Source organism: Cydia fagiglandana, chromosome 3, assembly GCF_963556715.1.
Source record: "Cydia fagiglandana chromosome 3, ilCydFagi1.1, whole genome shotgun sequence".
Lineage (NCBI taxonomy): Eukaryota > Metazoa > Arthropoda > Insecta > Lepidoptera > Tortricidae > Cydia > Cydia fagiglandana.
The window spans coordinates 2,392,623-2,411,862 of NC_085934.1; the positions used below are offsets into that span (position 1 = coordinate 2,392,623).

Genomic DNA, 19,240 nt, shown 5'->3' on the forward strand with positions numbered 1-19,240 from the left:
GGATAATGTTGAACGGTAGCTGGGTGTAGTTTAAATATCAAACATATATATTAATAAAACAATCCCTGTTTCAGTGGACCAGTTGGTAAATGAGACAAATCTGGGTAAGGCATAGGTGACAATGTGGCATTGGGTGACGAGTGTAGGGATGTGCTGTTACCGGCAAAAACATTTTATTTTTTGAATTTTCTTACTTTTCCTTAATTTAAAAAGCTTAAACTCATTGAACCATCCCTATTTAATTAAAAATTGTATATTATATCTCCAAAAATAAATACTTACAGCCGTATTCATAAACAGTTAGAGCATTGATCATCAGTTGCTGATAACCGGATGTCACAAAACGTGATTCATAAACACTTTTTAGCGCTAAACAGTTGATCATCTCTTTATTAAATCCTCGGAAAGTTACGGAGCCGAGGACCCTTCTTTATCTGTTTATTATCTGCTATTTTACAAGATGGCGGTCACGAAACAGCTGATTTTGGCAAGAGTGACAAGAGCAAGAGCAAATAGTACGTTTTGGTTAAAATCCCAAATGTGAATGGAAAACAACTTTAATATGTGCAATTACGTATTACATACCTGGATATAGTGCGAAAATGGCGCGAAACCTAAATATCCCGCTTTTTATAAGTTGTTTATGTGATTTTGTGTATGGTGATTTTCGTTTAACCAAAATATCGAAGAAGGCAACAGAATTCTATGATCGCGTAGTCGGAAAAATGCATCATAAACGGAGCGAGTTCCTCCCTCACAGCTATTAGGCGTTTGGAGAAATAGGTAAACCGCCAGATTCACTTAAATCTATGCGGGCCAGCTTCATTGCTCGCCATACAATCGCATTTTCGAAACCAAGTTTGGCTTGGCAAGTAATATTAGAGCGTTCCATGTTCCTAATTAAAAATATTTGGAGGAGTCGCCATCGTCGGACACGGCGAGGACTTACTTATATTTGTGCGTAAACCCTTTAGTTATTCGTTATTACCACTTGCCAGAAACGTTGTTTTTAATTTAAGATCAGGGTGTTCGCATTTCGCAAACTTAAATTTAATTGCATTTCTTGCGCACATTATACCTACCTATATAATATTATAGACCCTGTAAGAGTACATCAATCTCGTTCATAGTTTGCAATTGAATAACTAACCATTATACCTAATGAGATTATAATATTTACCATAAGTTAACTTGTTTTATAGACATATTTAACCGACTGTGTTTAATAAAAAATATCACAGGTAAGTAGGCACTACTTAAAAGTATCAACTTATTTACAGGTAAAAGAAGTGTGCACTCTTGTCAGTCTGGTAAAGTGATGAAAAATCTGAAAAAGTCACGGGTATATGCAGTCATTGCATAGGCAGTTTGCTCAATATTGGCTTTGAGCATAACAATTTGGCCTCCAGGTAAAAATATTGCAAGCTGAACTTTATAGAATGAAAGTTTCATTTATGTCAACTAATTATTCAGTATGGTCATCCAGGTTGGATTCTATACCTACCTGTTCTTGACGCTAAGGTTTCCAGTGCTCCCAAAAATGCACTGTCAGCTATTTGTAACTCCGCTAGTTGCCTGTAGGCTGCAGTGCTTAATATCAGATGGGCAGCACTAAACTTGTCCTTGTCATTGTCTGGTATTCAAAAATACCTTTTAATTTTATTCTACATAAGAACCATTAATTACCAATATTATTTTTGAACTTCTTTGAACTAGGTACATAGCATGAACTTACCTATGAATATCTACTTTACTTTATATAAATTGTACACTTTCATCAGAACAATATTGCAAACACATGAATATCATAAATATGTGCAAAATAGGGTCCTACTTTCCTTTTTAGAACTCTCAAAATGATTTGCTATTATGGTATTTATATGAAAATTTATTTTCTAATAATAATCTGGTGCTTTATTTTATACATGGTATGGTGTGACATAATTTATTTTAAGTACAGGAAACATCCCTATTAGACTGCTAGATACATTTAAGATTTTATTGCATTGTAATTAGAAAAATGGAATTTTGAGTATTTCAATATGGGTACAGTCGCCTGCAATAATATGTTACTCTTCGAAGGCTGCAAAAATGTGCAATGCTCTTATGGGCCTTTGTTGTGTAACATATTATTGCAGGTGACTGTACATCATTAATAAAAATTGTACAAACCTTAACAAGTCAAAAAATATATTTAATTAGTAAAATAAAACACCAATTAAATTAGAACAATTTTATTACTTCAACCTAAATCAAGCTAGGTTTTCATTTTGATGTTTTTTTTCTTTTAGGTTTCTTGCTGATTTCCTGCTGGGACTTGCAGTGTACGGAGTCAGTTACATTTCTCTGACCAATATTCACAGCTGTTCACAGGCCACAGCTTTTCTTCCAAAGCCTGGAGTTATTCAACAATAACAGTGGCTAATGATGGTACTTTCAGGATCTGAAAAGATGCAATAATTTGAATAAAAGTATTTTTGTATTCAACAATTTTCTTTAATTTTTAGCTTATGATATAATGGATGTACTTAAGTTAGGGTCACATGATTCAATATAGTTATGGTAACTAAGTATCATTTTAAGCTATAGACAGAGATCAATATGACTTCATTTATTATTCATTACCTATTAGGTACTATAATATGATATCATTGTACATTGACCTTGCAAACTCTCTGGAATAGATGTCCAAACTGTCTGATGAGATATAGATTAGCCAACTTAATTATAACCAACTGTACGCAGAAAACATCTTATTTTTAATCAGCAGGTACACAGTATCTATACACACACCTGTACACTGGTATTTAAATACTGCCTAATTTGTGAACCATCCTTCCTGGTAGTAAGTAGGTTGGCTAGGTGATCGAGTATAATAACCATCGCATTGTTCCATGCATAAAATAAATACCATTACAAAATTATTACTAATGACACGATGACAAGAAGTAAACTCGCGACACAACGGCTTGTTACAATAAAACATCACTTGTACATATAATTATCATTTGGTTCCATTGTATGGTTAAGAAATATAATACCTATAATAGGTAGGTACCTATGCATAATTTTAAACAAATACACCAAGCTCCACAAAGCACGGATAAATTTACCAAATTTATAAGTGTTATAACCTTTAAATAATGTCAAAGCCGTCAATGCAAGTGTCAATCTTAACATGTTCAGATACTACATTTTATGTTACGTACCTATGTCTATAATATATTATAAATAGATGGTCATGCCCAAAATTTGAACTGTACCTAGAGTTATCATCAAAATCGCTGCAGACTTTTCTTTGTCTAACTCTAAACACTGCAGGTATGTAAGGTAAACAAGAAAGTATAGGACATTGTTCATACCTGATTTAGTGAGTCTGAATGGACTTCGTTTTGTTGACCCGTTGTGAATTTCTGCCGCAACCAGAATAAATTAGTGTGAACTCATGAACCATTATTCAATGGTTCTTCTTGCGGAGGCGAGTGGGGTCTGGTACGGTATCTGGCTTCGACTTCTTCTCTTCGCTAATTATGCACTTCTCGGTTAGTTTGAAAGAACCCCACTTCTTTCGACTCCATTCCACATAATATTGAAACTAAAAGCAATAAGATATAGGTATATCAACATTGCAGTGAACTCATATTATTACTTGTTGCTGTATAAGATACTTGTCTGTAAACGTAGTTACTCACCAAGTTTTATAAAATTTCCGGCCATGCAGCAATCTTTAATTATTTTTGTGGCACAGAAGCTATTTTAATAAGAGATAATTCCGAAAATTAGTCAAAATAGTAAATCAACTTCTTCATGATATTACGATTGGCCGCTAGTGCTGCTGTCAAACTTTTTTTTTAATTTAATGTTCAGCCATATTTTAGTCTATGATGCGCCAAGATGCCAACATAACGCGTCTAATCTGCTTATTAGTTAAGAAGCCCCTAATAAACGTTTATAAATCATGGTTCTTATCAACGGCTTATTAAGCCTAAACAGCGGATTAGCTAATAAGCTGATCATTCCTCATTTAAGGATTTTTTATGAATACGGCTGTTAGTCTTTATTAGGCGGGCCGTACATAAGCTTGTTTGCTACCTATGTGGTATAAAAAAAATCTTAGTCGTTGTTGCCACATATTATTACATGTAATTAATTTCTATGTCTTATGCCCGTGAACATTGGATTAAAATTTGAAGTCAAATTGTACGTACATACTAATTATTTATTTCTATTGAATTAATTGATAAAAATGATTCATAAATAAAAATACAGATTGAATTCTGAAATTACTAAATAATTATTAATTAAACTAAGTGTCTTAACAAATCGATAAAAAAAAAAACAATTATATAGAGCAATGAAACACTACACTATGCACGTTCGATGTAATCAACTTTCTTTTACCCCTTAACTACGTTTGTTATATTACTCAAATAGAAATAATTTTCCGAACGGAGAAATAAACGTAAAAACATTATACAATCCCCCGGAAATACAATCGGGGAAATTCCCAAGGCACATCACTGGCCGCGAGCCGAGAGTTGACCCGCCGTGACGTAATTTCTTCCCGCAACCCTTATTACTGAACACGATTTTCAAAAGGTTAAATCTATAATTAAAAGTCGTTATGCTTTCTGCGTTTGACATATTTTTTAAGTCTCGGAAATAACATCCGGTTAATATAAAAATTAAAAATTTACCTAGTACTTGAAAGGGATTTTCAGCGCGGGGCGGGCGGGGGACCTGCGCGGTGGATCCGGCAGTAAGCGCCTACCGCCCGTTCTGAGCGCACGTCGCGAGTGTGTCCCGCAGCCTACTCTCCCGTACAATACAGCCGTGCAAAGTGCAGTGATAGTGCGTTTTGGATGCCATGTGATAAAAACAAACAGTTCTAACTGTGTGACTAGGAGTTTGCGTGATTGGGAACCAATTAGGTTGGTATTATTAGGGCCCTGTTTGTAGGGTCGGTGACTGGTACCGGACCCGGGGCGCCGGAAGTGGCTCGAGATGTCACGTGAGATTAACACTTAAGTGTGCCTGTTTTATAGGTTTTCTGCGAGCTGCATATCTTTATGCGTTAAGGGTTTTGGAAAATTTGCGTGTGACGTTTTTAACCCCCTGAGACCCAGAAGCAATTGTTTCGTTTTTGAATTTGGAACCCGTAGTTCCACAATAAAAGTTCAAAATAGGTTTTGGAATATGTACAAAAATTGTACGCAGGGACTTAGGAGGTTAAGTAAAAGTTGCCTGCTTTGCTTCGAAATTTTATTTAAATTTTAAAGGTATATTGTGGTAAGTACCTATATATATGTGGTGATATAATGCATATGCCGATTTAAATTAGATGATGACAAGGTATTATATATTGTAACACTATATGTTAGGGTGGTTAAAAAAAAATTTTTTTTTATTTTCCGACGGGCCATCCCCTTATTTTGTTACACTTATTATGCTGATAAAATACATCAAGTTTCGTAATTTTATCTCAACTACAAGGGGGTGCTCAACCACTTTGAAAATTTTGTATGTTGTATGAAAACCAAAAAACAGAAGTATTTATTATTCAGATTTTTATTTAAGTACATATCTGTTTTCACATTATTTGCACATGTGATTTATAAGTTTTTAAGTAGAAAAACAGTTTTATTTCTATTTTTTATAATTTTTCGAAAAGTAAGATTTTTAGAATTTCACCTAAAAAATCATAAAAAATAGAAATAAAAATGGTTTTTCATCAAATAACTTTTAAATCACACTTTAAAATAATGTGAAAACTACTACTTACATAAAACTGAAAAAAATAATAACTTGTTTCTTTTGGATTTCATACAACTTTGAAAAATTTCAAAGTGTTTGAGCATCCCCTTGTAGTTGATATAAGATTACAAAACTTGGCATATTTAGTCAACAGAACACGTGTAATAAAATGAGAGGGTGCCGCTTTTTCTAGCTGGAGTTTGAATTTTTCCCATACAAACGTGAACCACCCTACTATATGTGGTAGTGATACAGTTTTTCATATACATAAGTATAAAAATTGTTGGAGCACAATTATCCCGTGGCGAGCAAATTAGGCACAGTTTACGGTAATTAAAAAAACCGGGCAAGTGCGAGTCGGACTCGCGCACGAAGGGTTCCGTACCATAATGCAAAAAAAACAAAAAAAAGCAAAAAAAAAAAACGGTCACCCATCCAAGTACTGACCACTCCCGACGTTGCTTAACTTTGGTCAAAAATCACGTTTGTTGTATGGGAGCCCCATTTAAATCTTTATTTTATTCTGTTTTTAGTATTTGTTGTTATAGCGGCAACAGAAATACATCATCTGTGAAAATTTAAACTGTCTAGCTATCACGGTTCGTGAGATACAGCCTGGTGACAGACAGACGGACGGACGGACGGACGGACAGCGAAGTCTTAGTAATAGGGTCCCGTTTTACCCTTTGGGTACGGAACCCTAAAAATGGAGGGTAGTCAATAAAATGCTATTGTCATAAAATCATTTAGGAATCGATCATTATATAACAATTATAATGCGGTACTTTTCAAAAGTTAAGTTGCATGAAAACGTCACATGTGTGAAACATTTTCAGGATATTGTTTATTATTTCAGGACTTATGTCACTATGTGATTTTGTCGTGACGTGATATACTGATATTTAAGTGTGTCGATACGTAATAATAAAATTGCTAGCGCTGGTGGCTTAGCGTTAAGAGCGTGCGACTTACAATCCGGAGGTCGCGGGTTCAAACCAGTGTAGTTTTCGGAACTTATGTACAAAATATCATTTGATATTTACCAGTTGCTTTTCGGTGCAGGAAAACATCGTGAGGAAACCGGACTAATCCCAATAAGGCCTAGTTTCCCTACTGGGTTGTAAGGTCAGATGGCTTTAATAAAAACTAGTGCCTACGCCAATTCTTAGGATTAGTTGTCAAGCGGACCCCAGGCTCCCATGAGCCGTGGCAAAATGCCGGGATAACGCGAGGAAGAAGTAGAAATTAACTAAGGTACGACAGAAAGGAATTCATATAGTTAATTATCAAATTTGTGTATGAAACTATGCAATATGCATCAACACTAAACTTGTCATTTATCCACGCCATGGTTTTATTATGTATATTTGCCTTAATTAACATTTATGCCAAAACTAAGATGAGTAGTGTACAATTATGGAATCATCGCATAATAATTGAATGTCATAATGTAATGTTACGCATAAATTTTTTCGCATATTTATTCTCCAGCTGAAACAGAAAGTATTTTCGAAAATATTTTGCATAGGTTGTGTAGAAAGAAGAAATGAAATGTTAATATTTCCAGCACAATAACAATTATGCGAAATGAGTTTTATACGTAACATTACATTAGGACAATCAATTATTATGCGACCCAATATGGACCCCTTCTTTTAAGAATTCGACGAATTCTTTTTAAGATTCGAAAAATAGATATTAATTTAATTGTAATGCGTTTTAACCTGGAAATTGCATTAGATCAGGCCTCGCGGGAGACCATGGTTTACCATATGGTGTCATACTTTAACTTACAGGCCGATTCAAACTTATACTGACATGAGAGTGATTTGTCTCTCGTATTTGGGCCCGATTCGGATTTTGAAATAGACATCTATTAGATATCTTTTAGACATCACCAAGATACGATAACGATATGTTTAAGATCTAACCTGTCAAATTTGATATTTGCGCGTTCCTGGAGATACTCTTGAGCGATTTCCACAGGATACGACTTACGGCTCGATTCTGAAAATGAATTAGATCTCTACTAGACCTTAACAAGTTATACGATATGGATAATTTAAAGATAGATATGTCAAATTTGACGTTTCCGCGATTCTGTAGGTCCTCTTGAACGATTTCGACAAGTTATGACTTAGATATCCAAGTCACATCTAGTCGATATCTAATGTAAATCTAGTTGATCTCTATATCGTCTCTAGATTTTGTGATTATCTCGTTTCCCGAATACGCGTGTGTGACATCCAATTCACATCTAATAGATATCTTACTCTATCTAACGTAAAAGTGACATTGGTTGCCCGAATTGCGCTGCAAAAGAGAACTAGTTGATAACTAAACTATAACGTATCTCGAATGGATTTAGTACGTGTCGTCTCTTGTGAATATCTTGAAGTTCGAATACGGCAGCTTGTCGCTACATGTTTTTTCGGGCGAGCCGCGCGATAACTAAAATTTTCACCAAACGAACATATTTCATGATTTCTTGGAACTTCTCTTGTCTCGACAAATTGCCGTATTCGAACTTCAAGATATTCACAAGAGACGACACGTACTAGATCCATTCTAGATACGTTATAGTTTAGATATCAACTAGTTCTCTTTTGCAGCGCAATTCGGGCAACCAATATCACTTTTAAGTTAGATAGAGTAAGATATAATCTTTATTTTTATAGCAACATTGTTATGACCGACGTTACAAATATAAGATTAAGATATATATTAGATGTGAATTGGATCTCTAAGGGCCCCCCCACATCTAGCGTCTTTCGAGCGTCGGCGTCTACAACTCTATGGCCGCTGCTCGACGCAACGTCGACGCAACTGCGCAGCGACGTCATTTTCCATAGAGCTGACCAGACGCCGACGCTGGAAAGACGCTAGATGTGGGGGGGGGGGGGCTTAAACATATCGTTTCCGTATCTTGGTGATGTGATGTCTAAAAGATATCTAATAGATGTCTATTTCAAAATTCAAATTGGGCCCTAAGTCATATCCTGTGGAAATCGTTCAAGAGTATCTCCAGAATCGCTCAAATGTCAAATTTGACAGGTTAGATCTTAAACATATCGTTATCGTATCTTGGTGATGTCTAAAAACTGTCTATTTCATAATCCGAATCGGGCCCAAATACAAATATTGTGTCAATATCGTTATCCCTAGTGTAAATTTCATTCGATAACGTGATGTCACGTACGCGTTTGTATGGGATTTTGAACAGCGCGCCCAGCGGGACGTTTTGGAAACACAAAATCCCATAACGCAAACGTGTAGATACTTACGCCACGTCACGCTATCGAATGAAATTTACTTACACTAGAGGTACTCAGCCGTATTCGAACAATGAGATACGTCAAATACTAGATATTGAAACGATATGGATTAGATATGTCAGTGTCAAACAAGTGTCAAAATTGACATTTCTTCAAACAAAAACGTCACTTTTGACACTGATATATCTATTCAATATCTAGTGTTTGACGTATCTCATTGTTCGAATACGGCTGACTGAATGATTTTTCGCTCGTATTTACCGGTACATAACAGAACAGAATAACAGAAAAAGTAAGGGCAAATCGCCTAGCGTGGTACGGGCATGTCATACGGAGGGATGAAAGTCATGTGACGAGAAAGGTTTTACGAATGAATGTGGAGGGAAGTACGAGGAAAGGAAATCCGAGGAAAAGGTGGATGGACTGTGTGAGAGATGATATGAAACGAACGCGAGTGAATGATGAGATCTGATGACGGTCGACAGAGAGGTGTGGAAGAGAAAGACATGCTGCGCCGACCCCAAGTGAATGAGAACAGGGCAAGAGAATGATGATTTACCGGTACATATTTTATTGCGGGCAAGCGCGATAACTAAATAACAATAATTCAATTATAATTCTGATATCAGTGTACGTTCGAATTGGCCTGTTAATACTGCTTGTAACGCATTTTACACTAGACAAACAAAGCTTTCATGATTTCTTGGAACTTGCCTCGTCTCAACAAACATGTATTGTGTTAACATCAAACAATACCAAGCTATAGATATTATAATATGTCTACCATTAATAAGCACAAAGATACAATAATACAATAACCTAAATGTGGAAAACATTAATATATAAATACCCATTTTCCTCAAGTACCTATATGAAAGAAGGTATATTATTATACCGTTATTAATTATTAACTACGAGTGTAATTAAATTGCTATCAACTTTTTTTATTTATGAGCTAAAAAAAGTAAGTAGGTAGTAACAGTTTAGTAACAGTTTAAACGTCCATAAGTTATAATTATAAATATCGGCGCGATTCGGGAAATGAATTAGAGATTCACTAGATATGAAATAGTAAAGATATGTGACGTTCCACAGCAAAGGGTACCTTATGGCGGTTGGCGCTTACGCTATTATTAACGCCGCTCCAATATTATTGCGGCTGCCATAAGGTATCTTTTGCCGTGGAACGTCACATATCTTTATTATTTTTATATCTAGTGAATCTCTAATTCATTTCCCGAATCGTGCCGTATATATGGATACATGTATATGAATTTCATATATATGTGCTTTCAACATAATATGTATACCTACAAATTACAGAATAAGTCGCAGGGGGTTCCAAAATACACTACATAACAACAGTTATGTATGTTTTGATATATTTGACATATGTGTCTCTTTTATTCAACTTTTTTTAGTGTGATATGTCATATAATTGATTTATTTGAAATAAAATCATATCAATACAGTACAAAACGTCAATAAAATTATATATATATAGCCTAGTTTTAGCTTCTTAACTGGGTTATCTATGTATTATTTATTAAGTATTCATATTATTGCCCATATCATCGTGTTTGAAAGAAAAATCAATATACCGAAGGCTGTCTTTACGTTGCACGTATTGCAATAAGACACGTCCTTTCTCCTTTGTATCATTTTTGATTAATGATATCAACAGCGCCTGCTTTCAGCTTTTATTTAACTTGCAATATTCGTATTAATGTAAATATTTTATTTGAGTAAGTAATTTTGCCAATATGTGGGGCATTATCTATGAAAAGGGACTTTATTATCGATGGCGCTTACGCCGCACAGCGTCGCGCGGCATCGTATTTCTAACAGATCATCGTTAATAATGGCGTAAGCGCCATCGACAATAAGGTCCCTTTTTATAGATAACGTCACATATGAACGAACAAGTACAGCAGCAGAAGTTGCTAAGCGGGCCAGGTGTTCAAAATGATCTTGACGCGACTGTATCGTTGAGAGAATAAGAGCGTGTCAAAGTAATTTTGAACACCTCGCCCGCTTAGCAACTTCTGCTGCTGACTGTACGAGCGAATAGCACGCGCGAATGATAGCTAAATGTCATAATTTATGTACTTATCAAATTTACGGTGTTTGAATTGGCCTCCTAATATAATGATCTAGATTGATCAGCGTTATAAACTTATATATTAAAAATAAAACTTATTGAGTGAATATTTAAATTTATAAAGATTATATAAACTTCATAGATTTAACAATATTTTTTTATAACACAACCGTATTAAATTTCAAAACTGTACCTCTCTTTAACAAAAACACTGTACATACACATACATATTGAATATACAGTGAAACCTGGTTAATTGGCACCTGGATAAATGGAAAACCTCAATAATTGCAACCAAAAGTCCGGTCCCGGTCCCTTGAGACCAAAAGGCCTCTATAATCGAAATTTTGGAACCTCTATAATTGCAATTTAGATTTTAGTGCTTTTCGTAATTTTGCCTCTGTAATTGACCACATCGCAACTAAGACCTCTATAATTGACACTGTGCTAAAAAAATCCCTTATTTTTGCTCTTGTTTTTACCTCTATTATTGAAACGAGTCTCACTTATTACCTCTGTAATTGAAATAATGTAGTTGTAGACAGCAGAAACAATATTTTAATAGCGATGATCATTATATTTATATCTCCATCCAGAATTAAATTTATAGACTAGAAACCCAGAACGTAAGCGTGTAAATCTCCTAGTGAGTATTATATTCTTTGGTGTAAATCTACTTTCAATGGTTATTTGCACCTCTATAAAAGAAATTTGTCAGAACGCAACCTCTGTTAATGAAAACCTCTATAATTGACACAACGATTTTTTGAACCTCGTTAATTGACACGACCTGCTTAAATGAAAAACCTGGTTAATTGACAAAAAATGGCCGGTCCCTTGAGATTGCAATTATCCAGGTTCCACTGTAATATAATAATAACTAACATTCTGTCACGTTCGCCTTAGGAATATGTAATAGAAGCTGAATTAAATTAATTACGCAACCAAGATGAGCAGATATGATTATAAACGTAATTTACTCAAACTATCACTACAATATACATCTTATTATCAGGAGAGTAAGGTCGAGATTCAAAGTGTCATTATTAATAAAGCTAAATAATTTTAAACACGCATGGTACGATTAGTTTAGCTTTCGTCACTATAATTATTAGAGGCAACCATGATTAATAAATATGATTAAGCGATATAAGGTATGTCTTCATGTGCCTACGTCATTAATAATTAAACCAACTGATACATTTCATAATTTAAAATATTGTATCGAGTGGCCTGGGCGTCCGTGACATCGCCAACAAAATGTATGGCCACGTTAGAAAGAGACCACCAGACAACGTCGGAAATTTAGCACTAGGACTTTCCATCCCCGGTAAAAGCGGCAGAGGTAAACCAAAAACAAGATGGAAGGACATAGTGCTAAAAGATACGATTGAGTGCAAAGTGTCCGAAAACGACGTCGAGGATAGAGCGAAGTGGAAGCAAATAACACGGAAAGCTGACCCCATCACTATGTGGGATATATAGCTCGGAAGAGACAGAGAGAGAGAGAGAGTATCGAGTGGAACAGAATGAGTTACTTTTATGCAAACGGGGAATTGTTTAGGTTACGTACTTAGGTTTTAACTTATTAATCACGTTAACATTTCTAACCGTTTTTGAGATACAGTTTCTTAAATAATTTATTTACAAATAAGATATACAATACAGTGGTATTACTAAAAGAAATTAATAACTAGCTAAAGTCTAAAATAGGCCCTTGGGGCATTGTACCAAGGATGCTGGCGGCATTTCCTCGCTGTATCGCAATGCTGATGCGTTGTGCGTGGTAGCCGATTTGTTAAACATTAGTGCAATAATCTGTATGTTATCTGTTCACTATCAAGTAGATCCGATGAATAACATTACATGTCATGTGTCAATTTAAAATGTACTTAACTTTGTAGGGTTGTCACTGATATATAACGATTTTGTTTTAGTTTTTAATCCAACTTTACGATTATAATAACATGATTGTAGATCTCTTAGATAACACTATCCTTTAAGCTCAGTCTCTAGAAATATTCCAACCTTTATAATATAAATCCGCATGTTAAGCGGTCTTCACGCATATACAATTCGAGTCCAGGAGCGCAGTATATAGTTTTATTTACAATGTTTAATTATTTAACGTGATGTTATTTACAAATTTTTACAGAGTTTTTGATCTAAAAATGTCAAGTCTTCTTCTTCCTCGCGCTATCCCGGCATTTTGCCAGCGCTCATGGGAGCCTGGGGTCTGCTTTACATAAGCACTAGTTTTTACGAAAGCGGCTGCCATCTGACATTCCAACCCAGAGAAAACTAGGCCTTATTGGGATTAGTCCGGTTCCCTCACGATGTTTTCCTTCACCGAAAAGCGACTGGCAAATATCGAATGATATTTCGTACATAAGTTCTGAAAAACTCATTGATATGAGCCGGGGTTTGAACCCGGCTCTTACCACTAGGCCATCAGCGCTTTTTTCTGCAAATGTCAAGTTCTGCGAATCTGAAAATGTCAAGGGTCTCTTTAAAATAAAGTTCTATATTCAATACCTCCAATTTCAGGAAATATTGGCAGCGGGAACTTAACGAATCGGATCGAGAATTTCCAAACATTTTCATAAAGTTAACGACAAGTTCCTGCCGCCTACAGAATAATTCAATTAGGGGCTTTGAGTGACAATGAGTGGAACTTTCCAGTTCACCTTTAAGATAGACAGATAAAACGATTTCGAGCGAATTATTTACAAGCTATTGCTTTTAAGAATGCGCTGAGAGGTATTTTTTTGATCCAGGAAGTGTTATAAAAAAGTTTGGATAATTTCTGATATCCAATATAAAGATCTTCTTAACATTTTAGCTTAGAGCCAAGTCAAGGAAGCATTATAATTTCTTTAGACTGTTCACTCACTACAGTACCATACATTTCATTCCATAGCGTGACATGACGTACGGGTTTGCCTTTAATCTCATTTTGTATGGGATTTTGTATTTCAAAAACGTCCCGATTGGCACGTTGTTCAATATCCCATACAAAAATAGACATAATGCAAACGTGAACGCACGTCACGCTATCGAATGATGGCTCCTCTACACGATGGGCCAACGCCTGTCACTCCAAGGGACGCATTTATGCGTTAGAGGGAGCAGCTGATATTGCTATCTCATTCTACCGCATGGCTGCGTCCCTTGGAGTGGCCGGCGTTGGCCCATCATGTAGAGGAGTCATGTACGCACCCCTATACGGCTACCATCAGTTTGGCATTGACATAAACGCTATTGTGAACTATGCATCTCGCTCGTACTGACAAATTAGTGCGAAAGAAAATAAATTACGTTCACGATAGCGTTTATGTCAATGCCAAACTGATGGTAGCCGTACAGGGGTGCGGTACTTACTACCATTAGTATTGAAGCATTTCACTTGACAACTGCGGGCGCAGCACGGTTCCATTTTTATCGACTATCACTATGCGCGTCCCTTTCGCACTGACATACTTGTTAGAACGTGACAGGCATGGTGACAAGGGATAAAAACGCGACCGTGCTACGCCGCCTGGTTTATTTATTTATTAGAAATTTAAAAATATTTTTCATCACACTTGCTCGGAAAAGATGTATTTACACGTAGGGCTTGCGGGCGGGAAATTGAAATTTTCGCCCTAGGGCGGAAAAAATCTTTTCCGAGCAAGTGTGATGAAAAACACTTATTTACACGTAGGGCTTGCGGGCGGGAAATTGAAATTTCCGCCCTAGGGCGGAAAAGTGTTTTATACAGAAGTTTGTTTTTATTAATTCTCCTTTTTTTCCTTACAAGTGTGATGAAAAACATTGTGTGTGCCACGGGCGGTAAAGAAATTCCGAACTCGTGAACATTTTAAGCCCTCGCTTCGCGTCGGACTTAAAATTGACACTCGTTCGTAATTTCTTATTTCCCGCCCTTAATACACAATGTACTATTTCATCACACTTGCTCGGAAAAGATGTATTTACACGTAGGGCTTGCGGGCGGGAAATTGAAATTTTCGCCCTAGGGCGGAAAAAATCTTTTCCGAGCAAGTGTGATGAAAAACACTTATTTACACGTAGGGCTTGCGGGCGGGAAATTGAAATTTCCGCCCTAGGGCGGAAAAGTGTTTTATACAGAAGTTTGTTTTTATTAATTCTCCTTTTTTTCCTTACAAGTGTGATGAAAAACATTGTGTGTGCCACGGGCGGTAAAGAAATTCCGAACTCGTGAACATTTTAAGCCCTCGCTTCGCGTCGGGCTTAAAATTGACACTCGTTCGTAATTTCTTATTTCCCGCCCTTAATACACAATGTACTATTACAGTCTATATGGTGCTACTTTCTCGGACTATAGTTCGTTTTTATTAGCATTAGAAATAAGGTAAACAATCTTGATGTGTCTTTTAATTGAAAAACACATTTTAAAAATAAGTTATGGCAAATATGTAACAATTATGAATCTACCTTCTTTCAAGTTCTTTCTAATGCTAAAAACGAACAGTGCGGGAAAGAGCACTTTCCGTGCGTATGTCGAAAGTTTAAAGGGCCATATGTAACCTACTGTAAAACGTTGTACGATACACGTGCGAATAGGTAATTCGCAACTCGTGTCGATGTAAGCACTCCCTTCGGTCGTGTTTTAATTTAACGCCACTCGTTTCGATTTTCCTCTTCTCCGCACATGTATCGTAAATAACTATTCCACAATTTTTCGACATTCCATTTCCAGACTATTACAAACACTACTAGAGCGGAAAATCGCATCAAAAGAACAAAAGTCAACTAAAAACCCGCGCAGTTAATTAATTCGTTCTAAAATCTCACAGACAAAACATCCTCCAGACTGAGCATAGTCGCGCTACCCCCTCTGCCACGCATACGGTAATTTTACTCCATGTTCGAGTCGAAAGTGTCTTTGTGTGACGTCCGTGTCTTTGAACGGACCAATCAAGGCACGGGACTTCGCTCACCTCGGCCCGCGCACCCCTGCATTTTTGGCATCATCGGTTGCATGAAATAATTGCTCTAAACTCGGTCTAGAGGATTCCTAGTCTATGTAAAATCTCTACAACTGTTCTGACAGGTGTCTAAATATACACCGGCCCGGTGGCTGACAGCTGACAGTGTCGAGTCAGTGACAAGTTGGAGTTAGTCGGTCAACCTGTTTGTAAATAATGAGTTATGAGGGGATTTCTGGTTCAGCTTCCAAATGGCGAAGTCGTCTCAAAAATATTTTTTCTACGGTTTAGACTCACTTGTTTTAAGTCACTCGCGCGACATGTTTCGGAGAGCCTAGGTCTCCTTTCTCAATCACTAACAGTAACAAGAGAGTCTAAACCGTAAAATTATTCAATGTTAGCATGTCTCACAACAGTTTAAATACGAATATTTTTTCTGTTTTGTTTATGGAGAAGGGACAACTTTTAGTGATGTTTCAGATAAGGTCAGTCATATGAACAATTTTTCGAAATCAAATATAGGCTGAGAGCTTCATCTATATAAGTACCTATAATCCCGTAACATTTATTTCAGAAAAGACAGTAAAAAGACAAATAAATAACTTATGAACTATGTAAATATATCTACGAATAAAACTAAATTAAAACTAACAACCCTAAATATATCTAAAATAAAACAAGGAATATAATAACTACTGGAAGAGTCTACTTAAGTATTTACTTATCCCTGCGCTACTTAAATAAATAAATAAATATTGGGGACATCTTACACAGATCGACCTAGACCCAAACTAAGCAAAGCTTGTACTATGGGTGCTAGGCGACGATATTCACATAGGTACTTATATAGATAAATACATACTTATATACATAGAAATCACCCATGACTCAGGAACAAATATTTGTGTTCATCACACAAATAAGTAAATGCCCTTACTGGGATTCGAGCCCAGGACCATCGGCTTCGCAGGCAGGGTAACTACCCACTAAGCCAGACCGGTCGTCAACTTATTTCGTAACTGGTTTCCATCAATACAGTTCGAACGTTTTCAAGAGCTATATTTAAATGGTATATACAAATTAACAAATTATGCTCGTTTAATAGAAGGATTAAGTCGAGTGGCCAGTAATTGAGCAACTAAACGACTCCAGACACATTTAGTAGCGTAATTAATCTCTCCACTAAAATCCTAATTAGTTTCGAACAGGCACTCGCGAGTGAAAATTGGTTTTGCTGAAACGTACCTGTTTATGATATGATTTCATGGAAGCTAGCAACATTTTGCATTTTTTTTAATTTGGCGCACGTATCACCATTCACTATTACCAAACTAGATGAAAAAAAAACCGGGCAAGTGCGAGTCGGACTCGCGCACGAAGGGTTCCGTACCATAATGCAAAAAAAAACAAAAAAAAACGGTCACCCATCCAAGTACTGACCACTCCCGACGTTGCTTAACTTTGGTCAAAAATCACGTTTGTTGTATGGGAGCCCCATTTAAATCTTTATTTTATTCTGTTTTTAGTATTTGTTGTTATAGCGGCAACAGAAATACACCATCTGTGAAAATTTCAACTGTCTAGCTATCACGGTTCGTGAGATAGAGCCTGGTGACAGACGGACGGACGGACGGATGGACGGACGGACGGACGGACGGACGGACGGACGGACGGACGGACGGACGGACAGCGAAGTCTTAGTAATAGGGTCCCGTTTTACCCTTTGGGTACGGAACCCTAATTATTGTATAAGACAACATCATTATGGTCTTATTCTATCCAACGCCAACGTTACATAGCAAATAGAATAGATAGTATAGAGGGCTATTGCCAAAGTGAATTTTGTAGTCACGGTACATTTACTGCCATCTATCGACACACGATTAAAACTTAAAATAAAATTGAAAATGTATAAATTAATCAAAATATGTTTACGGATAAATAGTTTTTAATTTTTATTGTTCCATACTGACCCATGTTCTTTCACTGATATGTGTTAAAATTGTTAAATATCAATCGGTGTCGTCAACGCCATCTAGCCGAGAATAGGCCAAAGGTATGGCGCCATCTATTCGAGAATGACTTTTTCTTGATTTCCGAGGCACGTTTTTAGGGTTCCGTACCCAAAGGGTAAAACGGGACCCTATTACTAAGACTTCGCTGTCCGTCCGTCCGTCCGTCCGTCTGTCCGTCTGTCACCAGGCTGTATCTCACGAACCGTGATAGCTAGACAGTTGAAATTTTCACAGATGATGTATTTCTGTTGCCGCTATAACAACAAATACTAAAAACAGAATAAAATAAAGATTTAAATGGGGCTCCCATACAACAAACGTGATTTTTGACCAAAGTTAAGCAACGTCGAGAGTGGTCAGTACTTGTGGGTGACCGTTTTTTTTTTTACTTTTTTTTGTTTTTTTTTGCATTATGGTACGGAACCCTTCGTGCGCGAGTCCAACTCGCACTTGCCCGGTTTTTTTCTTAGACTTTATTTATCTTATACGGAGTTATATATATCTCTGCTTATAGTCTGTATCTTTAGGTATTTAAATGAAAGTAAACAAATAATTTGTACATTTTCGGGTAGTTATAATGAAACGTTTATATGTAATGCAGGTTTTCCAGCGGCAAATTCTCGATTCCGAAATTGATTAAAAAAACTAAAACCTGTGAACCAAAACTTTTTTTTATAAAAAGAAGATGAATGTAAATTTTGTTTTTAAGTTACATTTTCTAAGGGCCCTCCCACATCTGGCGTCTTTCGAGCGTCGGCGTCTACAATTCTATGGCCGTCGTCGACGCAACGTCGACGCAGCGTCGACGCAACTGCGCAGGGACGTCATTTTCCATAGCGCTGGACCGACGCCGACAGACGCCGACGCTCGAAAGACGCCAGATGTGGGGGAGGCCTAAATGTCGACCTTAGGGCCCCCCCCACATCGTTGCGTTGACGTCGGCCATAGAATTGTAGACGCCGACGCTCGAAAGACGCCAGATGTGGGGGGGGGGGGCTTAGTTTGTCAATAAAACTTATACCTCTACTCAATAACATACTATTATTCTATTCTACTGCACAATGCTCTGCGTCAGCGATCATTTGCTCGCCATTTACTCGAGAGTAGGATGGAGGTTATGGCGCCATTGCTCGAAAAGATTGCACG

The 19,240-nt window shown here is 36.7% G+C and overlaps 1 protein-coding gene and 2 long non-coding RNA genes across 3 annotated transcripts in view; 2 read left to right on the forward strand and 1 right to left on the reverse strand.

Moving 5' to 3' along the window:
• Window positions 1-284: 284 nt before the first annotated feature.
• LOC134680492 (uncharacterized) lies at window positions 285-2,373 on the forward strand. Its single transcript, XR_010100454.1, has 3 exons — window positions 285-783; window positions 1,281-1,409; window positions 2,292-2,373. It is a non-coding gene; the product is annotated as an uncharacterized LOC134680492 (long non-coding RNA).
• Window positions 2,174-4,049, reverse strand: LOC134680491 (uncharacterized). The gene is made up of 3 exons (XR_010100453.1): window positions 3,693-4,049; window positions 3,363-3,595; window positions 2,174-2,443 (listed from the first exon to the last, which is right to left on the reverse strand). It is a non-coding gene; the product is annotated as an uncharacterized LOC134680491 (long non-coding RNA).
• Window positions 4,050-4,674: 625 nt separating this feature from the next.
• Window positions 4,675-19,240, forward strand: part of LOC134679858 (zwei Ig domain protein zig-8-like) — a 645,620-nt gene continuing 631,054 nt past the window's right edge. Inside the window, exon 1 of the mRNA XM_063538769.1 lies at window positions 4,675-4,931. The gene's annotated coding sequence lies outside the window, so the exon portion shown is untranslated. The remainder of the gene's footprint in view (window positions 4,932-19,240) is intronic.